Genomic DNA, 14,403 nt, shown 5'->3' with positions numbered 1-14,403 from the left:
GGCCAACTTTTCTGGGCCCATCTTGATGAGTTCAGCTGTGACACCATCCTTACCAGCTGCTTTGTTGGTTTTGAGCTGGTGAATGGCATCCTTAACGTCCCTCAGCGTGGGAGTTGGTTCATTTCCGTCCTCCGCTGCACTGGCGTCGTCGTTTCTTCCGTTTCCGTGGGCTCCCATGCCTACGTTCTCCACGCCGTTCAGGTGCTGATCGAAGTGCTGCTTCCACCTTTCGATCACCTTTCGTCCGTCCGTCAAGAGGCCTCCGTATTTATCCCTGCATATTTCGGCTCGCGACACGAAGCCGTTGCGGGATACGTTGAGCTTCTGATAGAACTGCCGTGTTTCTTGGGAACGGCACAGCAGTTCCCTTTTTCACACTCCGCTTCTTCCAGGCGGCGCTTTTTCTCCCGAATGAGGCGGGTCTGCTGTTTCCGCTTCTGTTTGTAACGTTCCACGTTCTGTCGAGTCCCTTGCTGCAGCATTACCGCCCTTGCTGCGTTCTTCTCCTCCAAAACCGTTCTGCACTCTTCGCCGAACCATTCGTTCCGTCGATTCCGTTCCACGTACCCGATGGTGCTCTCGGCTGCGTCGTTGATGGCTGCTTTCACTGTACTCCAGCAGTCCTCTAGAGAGGCCTCATCGAGCTCGCCCTCGTCTGGCAACGTGGCCTCGAGATTCTGCGCGTATGCTGAGGCGACATCCGGTTGCTTCAGTCGCTCTAAGTTGTACCGTGGTGGTCGCCGGTACCGTACATTGTTGATGACGGAGAGTTTGGCCATCAGCAGATAGTGGTCGGAGTCGATGTTGGCGCCACGATAGGTCCTGACGTCGATAATGTCGGAGAAGTGCCGTCCGTCAATCAGAACGTGATTGATTTGAGATTCCGTCTGCTGTGGTGATCACCAGGTGTAACGATAAGGGAGGCTGTGTTGGAAAAAGGTACTACGAATGGCCATATTTTTGGAGGCGGCGAAATCAATGAGTCGTAGGCCGTTTTCGTTCGTCAGATGGTGGGCGCTGAACTTACCAATTATCGGTCTGAATTCCTCCTACTGACCTACCTCAGCGTTCAAATTTTCTATGATGATCTTGACGTCGTGGCTTGGGCAGCGATCGTACTCGCGTTCGAGCTGCGCGTAAAATGCGTCCTTGTCATCATCAGTACTTTCAGAGTGTGGGCTGTGCACGTTTATTATGCTGAAGTTGAAGAATCGGCCATTGATCCTCAACCTGCACATTTTTCGTCGATCGGCCACCAACCGATCACGCGCCTCTGCATATCACCCATCACGATGAAAGCTGTTCCCAGCTCGCGTGTGTTGCCGCAGCTCTGGTAGATGGTATGATTACCTCTAAACGTTCGCACCTGTCCAACACACTTCCTGCAGCGCTACGATGCCGAACCCGCGGTCCTTCAGTAGATCGGCGAGTATGCGGATGCTCCCAATGAAGTTGAGAGATCGGCAGTTCCACGTACCGAGTTTCCAATCGCATGTCCTTTTTGTTCGCTGGGGTCGTTGCCGTTGGTTTCGGTTCGTATTATTCTGTTGCTGATTTTCCGTTACAATATTTTTTTAAGGCTGGCTCGTAAGGCCTGACACCAACCCCCTACTTTCCGGAGGACCATAGGGCACAGTTGAGCTTAGAGTCCTACCCTGGCACTCGGACGTAGATCAGCCGCCCCTAACATGGGGATCAGATGCTGTTGTCAGCCGCTCCTCCTGGAGAACAGACGCTCAGGTTTGCCGAAGCAAACCCCCCCTTCCCTGTCAGCCTACAACCAAAGTTCCCACCGGGGTTGGTTACCCGATCTTCCCTAAGGTTGCTCATAGTTTCCGGCCGGTACCACGAGGAGGTAGGAATAGGATTTGCTGGGCAGAGGTTAGTGGATCACGGTGTCAAAATTTCGATTATTATTGAACATTCATGTACCTCGGATTTTTCTTCGGAAATGATTTGTATTTGGGCTATATATTCATAATCGGAAAACTAGAAAATATTTCATCGGCGAAAATTTTTCCATACATTTAATATGGACCGTTTTTTGTGCTAAAATAGTAATTATTGATTTTTAGTATGGAAAATAGTCAAAAACTCAGCTAACTCAAATTTCCCCCAATAGAATATTTTCAAAATTTGGATTTATACATTATAGCCGAAATTCTAATATTCTATGAAGAAAAATCCGAGGTACATGAAAGTTCGATAAAATTTTGACACCGTTTGGATCACAATGGGATCTTAATTGCCTAGCATACCCAGCCTTTACCGTGTCCTCTAGGATATTTTCCCTGGAAATCTATTAGGAACCTCCTCTCCTCTCCTCTTCTTGGCGTAACGTCCTCACTGGGACAAAGCCTGCTTCTCAGCTTAGTGTTCTATGAGCACTTCCACAGTTATTAACTGAGAGCTTCCTCTGCCAATGACCATTTTGCATATGTATATCGTGTGGCAGGCACGAAGATACTCTATGCCCAAGGAAGTCAAGGAAATTTCCTTTTTTACGAAAACATCCTGGACCGACCGGGAATCGAACCCGTCACCCTCAGCATGGTCATGCTGAATACCCGTGCGTTTACCGCCTCGGCTATATGGGCCCTATTAGGAACCTATGAATCGGGATTCTTTCATTGATTCGTCACGATAAACTTTCCAAACGGGACTCCTTCAGGGACATTTTGCGGCATTCCATCAGGGATTCCTCCCGGTATGATTTTTTTTTCAAGTCCTTTTGCATCCTGTGATTCCATCAGAGATTCCTACAGAATTTTCCTGGGATTTATCCTAGGATTTGTTCATGGATTTCTTCGGGACTTCCTAAACTTCTTGATTTGTTTTGGATATCCCACCATAAAATTTATTCACATAGAGATTTCTTCCGGGACTCCTTCCGAAATTCCGTCTTTGATTTCTCCCGAGTTTCCTTCTGAGCTTCTCTCGAAACTCCCTCCGGCATTATTTCAGGTATTTCTTCCGAGATTCAATTAGCAATTCCTTCTTGATTTATTCTGGGGTTTCTCCTTGGATTCCTTCAGAGCTACCTCCTGTGATTTTCTCACGAGATTCTTTTATGAATTTCTGTCGGCATGTTCCTGTGATGTTTTGAACGGTTTCCCCTGCGATTCCTTCAGCCTGAAGGCTTTAGGGATACTTCTTATCATTTAAACACAGATTCTTTCATTGATTCCTCTCAGTATGTCGTCAGGTATTTCTACTGCGATTCCTGGGATTCTTTCACTGGTTATTCTCGAAATTGCATCAGGGACTCATCCACGATTCTTCCTGGGCTTTCCTTGGGATTCCTTAAGGGATCCCTCCCGAAACTCAGTCAGGAATTGTTTCAAGATTTTTTTCCGGGAATCTTTTAAGTATTTCTTCCGAAATTTTTTCAGAGATTTATGCAATGATTTCTCTCGTGAATCTTTTTGGCATGCTTTCAAATATGCTTTAAATATTTCTCTTCCTAGATTCATTTAGGGATTCACCTGGAATTTTATCGGGAAATCCCGAAATTTCTTAAGGAATTCCTTCCGAAATTCTTTCACAGATTCCATCAGGGATTTTTCCTACGATTCCCAGCAAAATTCCTCCAGGAATCTTTCATACATCTATCCCGGAATACTCTCAGATGTCCCTGCAGGATATTCAAAGGCGCTTTTTTGGGATTCTTTCGGGATTAATTTTCATAATTTTTCCTGTGTTTTATTCTCCATAAATTTCTTCCTAAATTGCTTCAAAAACATCTCCCAGGATTTCTTTATTGATTTCTCTCGGGATTCTTCGTTGATTCTTCCCGGATTTCCTTAAGAGATTCCTACCGAAATTCTTCCAAGGATTAATTCTAGTATTTCTCCCCTCGAGATTTCTTCCTTGATTACATATTTCAGATATTTCTCCAGAATTTTCTCAGGGGCTTCTTTCAAGGATTACTCCAGCATTCTTTCATGGATTTCTCCCGGAATTCCTTCAGGGATATCTCCCGGATTATTTTTTATAGAGATTCCTCCCATGATTCTTTTTGATTATCCGTCCTTTGTTTTCTCTCGGGATTTTTTGAGACTGGATTTCTCCAGATAGTATTCTCGGCATTTCTGCTGGGATTACTCCATGTGGCAGAAGCGGGATTCTTCGAAAGTGTAACACGCCATGTCATAGGCATGGTAAAACTTGCTGCAAGAAGCAGGAGAATCTCGAAAATTGATTAAAGAACAACTTCTACCACTTCTTATTTATGGCTCTACGTTCCCACTGGAACTTGGCCTACCTTTCTTCAACTTAGTATTTTTTAGCATTTCTAGGATGTTAAGGTGAAACATCAAGAAATCCCTTTGCAATTTTGTATACACTTAGGTCTTTTTTTACACGGAGGATACGTCCCGTGTAAAAAAAACCCAGATTAATCCACCTAGCGGTGATAGTGCCTTTCTCGTAGAATACGTTCTCTATCTCCTGCAACATAGAAGCTTGAACTTGTAATAGTTATAGCAATTAGATTTTTTAAGGGTGTACCAAAAATATACAATAAAATGGGGTATCTTTGATAGTTTTTCAGCAAATTTTCCTAATATTTTCCCATGTGACAGTATTTTCAATAACAACATACATATTTTCAAAAACTTTTGTTCGGTGCAAAACCATCTGTCAAAGTAACGCTTCGATTGTTAATAAAGGAAAGTGCGTGCGCTGCTTTCGTAAGCTCTGTAAAAGTGATCTTTAGTGATTTTCAAGTACCCAGGTTGGAACTGGATCAAAAAGAAAAACGGCATAAGTTTATTCATCGGTGTGGGGTCACTGTATATGTAATTGAGAGTTCTGCGTCATAGACATTGCATACTTTTAGGCGTTTATCGGTGGTGTGGGTGGATGAAGATTTGGTCCCAATTTTGAAAAATTGATTTCAAATCATGAAAACACGCTTCGTTAAGAGATTTTAAACCAGCTTTAGATTCTACTATAGTTGATCTAACGAGAATAAGTGATCATTCATTAACAAAATAGACAAAACTTGAGTAACTAAATAAATAATAGACAACAAGTTGACCCATAATTGTTACACAGCCAATTTTGGCCCATTAATGTAGTTTTCATTATTCATCAACTTTTTAGTAATTTTCATCACTTAAAGTGAGTTTTACAAGCAGATTTTTATATAAAACAATAAAAAGGAGTTTCAATGATAAGAATGTAAAATAAAGTTAGTGTTGTTTCTGTATGAAAATCGATTATGAAAAGATTGCTTCTTGAGTAGGTACCTAACCCATAATTGTGCTGAGTGTAACTTAATGAATCAATTTTGAAAAAATGAACTATCCCATCTATATTCGAAAGCTCGAAAATCGTTACCGTAATCCGGGGTAACATTGATCAGAATTTTCGATCTTTCTTGAATAATTCTCTTGTTAAAGCAAATGTTACATGTTTTATATTTTTAAAACAAGTACTGGCCCTCTTAGTATGTGTTAAGCTACTCGAAAAAGTATTGTAAAACTTTTAAACATGTTTAAATAGGCTTTTTCATCTAATTTCTGATTTTGTAGATTTGGGGTAACATTGATCACCTAAGTTAACAATGTTTGTTTGTGTTGAAAATACCCTTACTTACTAAATTCGGGGTCGCTGATTTCGAATATGTTGTCCAAATTCTTACAAGTTATGTACTTTTTGAGTTATTTTAGGATTTAAATCCTACAAACCGTGAATAACGCCTAAAGGTAGGCAATGGCTTAAGTAATTGATAGCCAACTTTCAATAAATCGTATATTTTATTGAAAAATAGCATTTTTATAAAAGTTTCGTTCATTAAATCCAACTCTAGGATATCATATTGAAGTAATATAGTGATTTCGAACCTAATATTGTATTTAGTATTCATGCCATACATGAATGTTTGACAATGCATCTCATTGCGCTACGAAACACAGCTATTGAAAAATCGATTTATTTCAATGTTCATGAAATTCAATTTTGAAGAATTACATGTCATTTAATAGCTAAATAATAGCAGATTACGATATACCATTCGATAGCAGAAACAGATTCAATGTAAAATGCTTGTTTGAACATTTCATGAGGTCGGTCAAGCCGATCAATGTTACCCCACTGATCAATGATACCCCGTTTTACGGTACCATCATCTTATATAAGAATAGTAGTTTGAGCATGACGCTGAGGAAGGTGATTCAGTCCCAAAACAAAATTTTTGGTCCTTTTTATACAGTAATCAAAAACATTCAATATTGAGGAAAATGAAAAATTTGATGAAAAATTAACCTAAAAATAAATGACGGGAGCGAAAATTTTCACTCTCATCAACAAGCGCGGCACACTACGAAAGTGATCCTTCTTAACCCTCGAAAAGTCGCGTCTTCAGCCACCCTCAGCGACACCACGCTCACGCTGTGTACCACAAATGTGTTTTTTTTTTTCATGGTGCGTGTACTCAGTACACGACGCGACCGTAGTCCGTAACTGGGAATGATGAAATATACGATTTATTAAAAGAAGGTTTTCAATTCCCTAAAAGTTTGCCTACCTTAAGGCGTTATTAGTTTAGACGGTTTTAATACTACAGTGACAAAAAAGCACATAATTTGTATGACTTTGGACAGCATAGTCGAAATCAGGAATATCGATTTAGTACACCCAGCGAATAAACTAACGAAATTCATCAAAACACCTTATGAACTTTTGCTATATCTAAATATTATGGAAGCCATAAGAATAGTAATCCGGGGTCAAATTGATCACTTTAAAACAACTTTTGCGGATAGCATCAGTGACAATTCAAATATTTCACAATTCAAAGAATTTCTGTAAAACCAGTACCTAGTGGATCTCCATGGAACCATGTGACAGAATTTTGTTCAACAATTTAAACTTTAAGTTAAATAGCTCTAAAAATCAAAAAAATTGAAATGCCACTTTGGGGCGAAATTGATCAGTACAGTGGCGTTTCGGTTTTATCACTAGTCATTTTATTCACTACTCGCCAAATTCACTCTCGATTTTATCACGGTTTTCGTTTCGTTTTTATCACGCCTTTTCTAAAAAATCGCGAAATCAACATAAACATGTTAGGCGTTGTCCATAAACTACGTAGACTAATGTATGACCATCTGAGATCCCCTCGTAGATTTTTGTCCATACAAAATTATCGAAATTTGTATGAAGCGTAGACTTTGGTCAGAAACCCTCCTCCCCCTAAGAGTCTACGTAGTTTAAGGACAGGCTCTGATTGTGAAACTACTTATTTATTAGGGATTTCCAAAGTCTGGATTATTTTACCTTTACTATGAAAAATAAGTGGGAATATGTTTCTTTGAATAGAGTTTTTAAATCTCATCTCATAGAATATATAAAACCGAGTGACGAATTTTCACAAATTAAAAATATTTTATTTTTATTTTAATGTTTATTTTCCTCAATTTCCCTAAAACAAAATTATAGAGATTTTTGGTCATTGCACATTGAACCATTTCATAAATAAATATTGTAAATATTCAATTAATGAAAACCGTTAGGGAAGCAATTCATACAAAAACGATTAGTTAGATCATGGAAACTTTGAAGATTTGACGAATAAACTTTATAAGATAAGTCACAACAAATTTGACAAGATTACCATTTGTTATTTCTTCACTTTCATGATTGCTGTTTCTGTTTCCATTACCTCGTTCATTGAAATAAATGAAATTCCATTTAGTAAATCGTCTGATAATTTCTTACAGCTTTATATATAAAAGAGGCTTTGAATAATCTACTACAAAAAATAAACTTCTTCAATTCTCGCGCTTAGTATCATACGGGCATATCTACAATGCTTGATATTTCTTCATCGATTTTCTCTTCGGATTATTCCGAGAAATACGTTCAATATTCGGATGATATGTTTCGGTGATGGACGACTAGTACTAGCTTCTAGAACAACGAAAAGAACCGAAAATAATTTGTCGGCGAAGTTATTAACAAAAGAGAAAATCGATAAACAGAAAACGATCATTGTATATACCCCTGTATGATACTAAACGCGAGAATTGTACAATGTCCTTGTAAGTTTCGACTCACGTAGGTACATAAACTACGCAGACTTCAAGGGGGAGGGAGATCTGGCCAAAGTCTTCGGTTCATAAAAAAATCAAAATTTTGTTAGAACGAAAGTCTACAGGGGAAGATGGTTGTTGGATATGACCCGAAATGGGTCTCTTTAGTGTATTGACAGCGCCTAAACAATACTTTCATTGACACATTACTAAAGCTGTTAATTACGATTTAAACATTTTACAGGTTGTTGATTTTAAACATAAAATTTGCGTTTATTTTTCATTTCGCCAAATTCACGGTTTCGCTAAATTCACGGTAAAATTTTTTTTGACCGTGATAAAATCGAAAAATCACTGTATACAATTAAGCATCGGTTGGAAAGGAAAATATCCTTCTTCGCTTAATTTTGCTCTTCTAAAACCGAATAACGCGTTTAAAATCTTATAACTAATTAATTTAATACTTAAATGCAAAATTAAATTTTGAAATTTACCCTTTAACGCCTAAAGGTAGGCAATTTAATTTGAAATAAGTGATTTCTATCACAATAAATGACTATTTCATCATAAAACAAACTTTTTTTTAATTATTTAATGTTCTGATTAGCTACATAACTTCCCAACCAAGGCTCCACAAAAATGTTAAAACATAGAATTTACGAAAAGTTCTATTGGCAATCGATTGTTTAGTAGCAATGATCACAGCCAAATGAGAAATACATTGCAAATTCCTAAAAAAAAGCCAGTATGATTTTTTTCAGATTTTTAAAACTTTATTTTGATACCTAAATTCAATTACAAAAAGATTTTTTGAAATCACCTTTTGACAGCTGGGCAACTGCTTGACAGCTCCACCCAGTACGAAATGCGACGAGGGGTGATTCGACAAATCGCTCCCATACAAACTTTAAATCGATTTTCAAATAGGTTCCCGGGCACCAAAGTTCATGAAAATTTGGATTTTGGCTCAGTTTGGCATGTAGATTGTGAATATGGAATTATCTCAACACCACTAAACAAGCCAATTACAATGTAGTACCCGAATGATCAATTTCACTCCGCTGATCAATTTGACCCCAGTTTACGGTACCTCATGAAAATTCATTGTGTTGATTATGACAAACTTCATAAAATAAGACTTATGAAAAGTGTAAAAAACTTAAAATGAAGCATACTGGAAATGATCCATGAACATTTCATGAGGTCGGTCAAGCCAATCAATGTTACCCCGCTAATCAAAAAATCTGTTGGCAACTGGGTTCATATGAGAGGGAACAAAACGCAGACGACAAGCGTTTGTTGGACGATGATCAACTTTTTTGCCATGGTAAATTTGGAATCATTTTTATGCTGGTCATTACCGCAAGCCGTCTTTCAGTTAGTTTTCACAACAAAACTAATTTCAGTGTAAAGGGTTAGTTGCAAATTGGGTCAATTATAAAATTGACAGTATTTATCTGTTGAATTGAAGCGAAACTCAGTCTGCACAAATTTAGTGGCGATGTATATATTTAAAATGATCCTGCAGAACAGTCCATTTCACGAGCCGTTTTTATGAATGAAATTTTGGCAGGAGATAGCGTCCAAACCCGTGAAAATCGATATCAACATCAACATTGTTGTCACTTCGTAAAATGGCTCATAGTAATTTCATCCGCAAGCCGTTATTCAGTGTAGGAAAACAAAACTATTTCTGAGTAAGTTCAACCCAGTGACTGAGTAGAAATTTTCCTCGGTAGGGGATAATTAGAACCTGACAAATGTACATTTATTCGTTAAGTGGTAGGTAAGTTAATCGCCAAGATGTATGCAACACACGAACCATTAAATATATTAATATGTTCGAGACGTTTATAGATTACGTCACATTGAAATTTTCCATTTTAAATCATTTTTCTCCCTCTACGTCAACATTTTAACATTTTCATCTCCAAAATGTGTGCATGGATTATTACACTTTGTGAGTACCTCCTAAAGCGTGTCGTGATTCACGATTGTTCCCTTGCCTTAGCGAAGCACACGCTTAAAAATGTTACATTAATATGTGTACTATACGTAACGTGTAAACTTGCCAAAAATTTTACTCAGTTTCTGAGTTGGTCTCACTCAGAAATCGAAAAATCCTTTGTTTTCTTGCTCAGTTTCCATTAATGGTGGGACAACTCATTGGCAACGGGTTGTCCCACTTTCAGCTGAAACGAGTAAGAAAAATAATCGATTTTTCGATTTCTGAGTAAAATTATCTCAGCCACTGAGTAGATCTTTTTTTTGGTGTACTAACTAGAACCAGGTAAGCGGTAAGTTAGTCGCCGAGATGTATGCAGCACACGACCCATTAAATGTACTAATGTGTTTGGGACGTTCTCAAATTACGTTACATAAAAATTGTCCTTTTTCAACCCCTTTTTCCCTTGCAATCAAACTTTTTGCATTGTATCTCCAAAACAGTAACAAATTTTGAAAACGACGTATAATCAATGGTGTAGCATTGATTATACGTCGTTTTCAAAATTTGTTACTGAAAACATGTATCGGGATTATCACATTTTGCACATACTGACGTGATTTATGATCGCTCCCTTACCTGTTACAACGCACACGCTTAAAAAATGCTATATCAAAAGGTGTACAATAATTCACTACTTTTCGAGCTTAAAATAGATCTTCAAAACCACTCCGTTGAATATGCAACTTAAATTTACTACATCTACTGTTGGGCTACAGTAGAAAATGGTTTTCGCTACAACTTTGTCAATCTAAAACAATCAAGTTAAATTCACAGCTCAGATGAATTATTTTAGGGTCCTCGATAAGCGTTCGTGTCTAGACTTGGATAATGGGAACGTGGGAATGAGAAGCATTTATTTTGTGGTACCTCACAAACTTTTTCAAATATCTCTGGAATGGCTTGAAATATCCAAACCAAATTCAATAGCGTTCAACTACAACCTATTCCCTATTAGTCCCCGACACGAATACCTACTATGGTAAAGTGTCATAAATAAATAATAATAATAATAATAATAATAATAATAATATTCCCTATCAAATAAAACATGTTGCGGCTCAATCGATTGACATTTACTAGGAAAAACATAAGCTCATTTCTTTGCTTAGCATTATTAGCACACCTATACACACATGCGGACGGACATTTGCTCAGTTCGTCGAGCTGTGTCGATTGATATATGAGACGTGATAATCTGAGCTTTCAATCAAAAAATGATATTTGGAATGAAATGATAGCCTTTCGGTACAACTTTGTTGTACGAGAAAGGCAGAAATGCCAAAAAACGCAAAAACAAGTAGGGCTTTCATACCTTACTAGGTTGTTTGTTTTTAAGATTTTGGCATATTTTTTTGGTAATTTCGCCTCCTTAATGCTAGAACTAGGTATCTCGTTTTGGAAAATGCGGATAAAAATGGCTGGTAAAACTTATCCTGGTATAAAACATACTCTTTGTTGGTCTTAAAAGTTGAATTAATATGTGTTTTCGATTTTTTAATTGACAAACTTGTGTTTATTGTGGTGTACGTTCAGATATAAACAAATTTCTAGCGATTTCGCAAAACTAGTTACCTAGTTCTAGCATTAAGGGGACGATTTGTTTATTCGTGTGTCAGAGAAAATAGGTAGAGAAGCGAAGAGTGAACAGCCGTCTGAACGGCAACACTTTTTCTGTTTTGATTTCGTAACTCGGATGTTGGCAACTACCGAAAAACAGATTAATCCACCTATCGAGGGTAGTGTCTTTCTCGTGTACTGCATTAGAAAATGATTTATGCTGTTGATTTATTAACAAGAAATCATCTAAAATGTATACCAAAAAGGATCAATTTTCGTCAATTTAAGGAATCAATGTTATTTACAGTAATATCCTTGATATTTAAAAATATTGGTAAAAAAATGTTTCGAATGATCGCAATACTTATCATGAATTATGCGGCAATCGTCAAGGTTTGTTGATTTTGTTCGATAGGATACCAGTTTGACGGTTCGATAAGGTTTTTTTGGCTTCACACTCTTCGCTTCTCTACCTATTTTCTCTGTCGTGTGTAACGTGTACACTCAGAAATAAAGGTATACACGGAATTACTATTATTTATGCATTTTGTATCCGCATCTCTCTCACTCTCTTTCTGTTTTTATGCTATCCGCTGCTTCGTCTGGGTTGACAAATCACTTCGCTTCAACCCAGGCTAAACGGCAGATAGCATGAAAACAGAAAGAGAATGAGAGAGATGCGGATACAAAATGCATAAATAATACTAATTCCGTGTATACTTTTATTTCTGAGTGTACTAATTAGAACCCGGTAAGCGGTAAGTTAATCGCCGAGATGTATGCAGCACAAAACCCAGGAAATATACTAATATGTTTGGAACGTCCTCAAATTACGTTACTAAAAATTGTCTATTTTCAACCCCCTTTTTTTGCAGTCAAACTTTTTGCATTGTTTCTCTAAAACATGTGTCGGAATTATCACATTTTGCAGATATCCCCCAAAATTTCACGTAATTTATGGTCGCTCCTTTACCTTACCTTACAACGCACACGCTTAAAAAAATGCTACATCAAAAGGTGTACAATTCACTACTTTTCGAGCTTGAAATATAACTTCAAAACCACTCCGTTGAATATGCAACTTAAATTTACTACATCTACTGTTGGGCTATAGCAGAAAATGGTTTTTGTTACAACTTTGTCAATCAAAAAAAATATGAGTTAAATTCACAACTCAGGTAAATTATTTTAGGGTGTCCAAGAAGCGTTCGTGTCTAGGCTTCGAAAATGGGAACGTGGGAATTAAAAATATTTATTTGTGGAAGTTCGCAAAGTTTTTTAAATATCTTTGAAATGGCTTGAAATATCCAAACCAAATTCAATAGCGTTCAACTACAACCTATTGCCTATCGAATGAAACTTGTTGCGGCACAATCAATTGACATTTACTAGGAAAAACTTAGGCTCATTTCTTTGATCTATTATTAGCACACACATACACACACACATACACACACACATACGGACGGACATTTGCTCAGTTCGTCGAGCTGTGTCGATTGATATATAAGACTTGATAATCTGAGCTTTCTATCAAAAATTGATTTTTGGAGTGAAATGATAGCCTTTCGGTACAACTTTGTTGTACGAGAAAGGCAAAAACCGTGTAGAAAAACCGAGTTAATTCGCGAAACCGTGTAAAAAAAAAACCGTGTTAATTTGAGAAACCGTGTAAAAAAAATACTGTGCTAATTCGGGAATCCGTGTAAAAAAAAACTGAGGGAAATATGAAAAATATTTGAAATGTGCTCACCTTCAGATATCCGAGGTTTATTTTAGAAAGTTAATAAGGAAAGGGGGGGAGGGGTTGTAATGGTTGAATCAAGGAGTTAATGGGGAAGGGGACAAGGGATGGGTTATAGGGAGCAGAGTACATACTGTTTCCAAGGAAGATCGCAGAGGATATTTTGGGGTGTTAAACACTGTCTAGATGGACGAAACGAAGTATCTAGGAAACTGTCAACACCATACAGGTCCACAGAGCAAGGTGATGTAGAGAAAGATGTGTCAGAACTTTCGCGAGTAAAGGCTTTAATATCTACGAGCGTAATCGATTGATTGTTGTGCATCACTGATACTGTTTAACATCCTACAGGTCTACGGAGCATTGTTCTGTAAATAAATAATTTTCAAACATGACCTCCAATTTTGATCTCCAAGAACTTCCGCGAGTGAAGGCCAGAAGATCTACAAACATAGCCAATGCTTTCTTGCTACATTACCGATGCGTTGTAACATCCCAGAGGTCCATTGAGCATTGTACTGAAGAGTATTCATTTCTAAAGATATGCTAGGCCTTCCATGAACTTCCGCAAGTTAAGGCCTTAAGATCTACAAGCGTACTCAATGAATTGTTGTTACATTTCTAATACATTGTAACATGCTACGGGTCCGTGAACATTTTTATCAATATAAACATAAAATTCAATCTCTTGGATACATTATTCTGAACAAAATAGACTCCCGCTATGCAACGCGTATTTCAAATACTATTTGTACAGTAATTGATCATTTTATTACAGATATATTTGATTGCAAAATGCATTTACACATACTGAACGATGCATATCGGACCACAAGACTCTTGTATTATCAATTAAGACATCAAAACTAATGAACGATGAGTTTGTGCAAAAGAAAACATATATTAACTATGATAATATTCTCAGATCAGTATCACAAACAACTTTCCATTCTAGCACACATTTTAGTGATATTTCTGCAAAACTGAATGCAATTATAAATGAAAACAAAACAGAAATATCATTTAGAAAAAAGTCCATGAGAATTAGGAAGCCA

Source organism: Aedes albopictus, chromosome 3, assembly GCF_035046485.1.
Source record: "Aedes albopictus strain Foshan chromosome 3, AalbF5, whole genome shotgun sequence".
Taxonomy (NCBI): Eukaryota; Metazoa; Arthropoda; class Insecta; order Diptera; family Culicidae; genus Aedes; species Aedes albopictus.
Note: the sequence above shows the minus strand (reverse complement) of the source record.